Source organism: Pteropus medius, unplaced genomic scaffold (genome assembly GCF_902729225.1).
Source record: "Pteropus medius unplaced genomic scaffold, Ma_sr-lr_union100, whole genome shotgun sequence".
Classification (NCBI taxonomy): Eukaryota; Metazoa; Chordata; class Mammalia; order Chiroptera; family Pteropodidae; genus Pteropus; species Pteropus medius.
This window is the reverse complement of record NW_024340701.1, coordinates 15634528-15635707: the sequence shown is the minus strand read 5'-3', so window position 1 is coordinate 15635707 and position 1180 is coordinate 15634528.

The window sequence follows — 1180 nt, the reverse complement described above, 5'->3', positions numbered from 1 at the left end:
CACTCCAAGGACCAATCTAAAATCATGTGTGGAATCCAGTTGTTATCTATCTCTGGTTTCCTTTCATCTTGGCCAGTTCTTCAGCTTTTCTTTCATGACCGTCATGTCTGAAGAATATAAACTGGTTATTTTGTAGAATGTCCCTCATTTGGGGGATGCGTGATATTTGTTCGTGACTAGGATTCAGGTTATGCATTTTTGGCAGGAATATCCTAGAAGTGATGTGTGTCATTCTTATTGCATTATATTAGGAGGTACATGATGTTGATTTGTCACTGGTAATGGTTTTGCTTTTTAGAAAATACACACAGAAGTGTTTAAGAGTAAATGAAAAGCAACTTATTCTCAAATGGTTCAAAAATAATATGGAGAGAGAACGATAATGTAAATGTGACAAAACGTTAATAGTTGATAAATATGGGTGAATAGCACACTGGATTTCTTTGTACTATTCTAGTAACTCTTCTGCATGCTTGAAATTATTTTAAAATTATAAGTTTTTAAAAATCTGACATATTAGAAGCTGTCTTCAATGTGTACAGATTGCTGTGGGAGTTGAGGGCAAAATTAGTTTTAGGGAGATGTTGCTCTTTTGTTAGGGAAGACACTTTGATGTGCTTTTTGGTAATTTAAAGTCACTGCCTGGTCTAGAGGTTAGAGGTTGAGTTGGATAAAATCTAAACTGCTTAGTACAATAAAATGAAATGATGATGTTCTTGGGTGGAGAAACTTATAGTGTTACCTGATTTGAGGCTCATACTGGAGATTGTAGAACAGAATGTCATGGTGGATACAGTGGTTTTCACAGAGATGAGGAACAGGCTCCAGAATAGCACAGACTGTCTGGCTCAAGAGAAGTCATGGCCAATAAGGAACTTTCCTGTTCATGGTGATTGATGATCTTAGAAAACAGGAATATACAATAATGTTTGCTGGTTTTCTCTTTCTTATATTGTAATTCCTTTGTGTTGTTTGTATGTCTTCACTAAAACTGACTAACCAAGACAACACAGCATCAACCTTGAATTATAGTCGTCTTGGGAGATAAGGCAGAGCTAGCCATGGAGTGAAATAGACTAGGAGCTGAGGCAGCAAGAAGTAATGATATGATCAGAGGTGACCCACGGGAACAGCAAGAGAGAACCAGGAGGATATCAACAGTCTGAAAATCCCTGGAAAT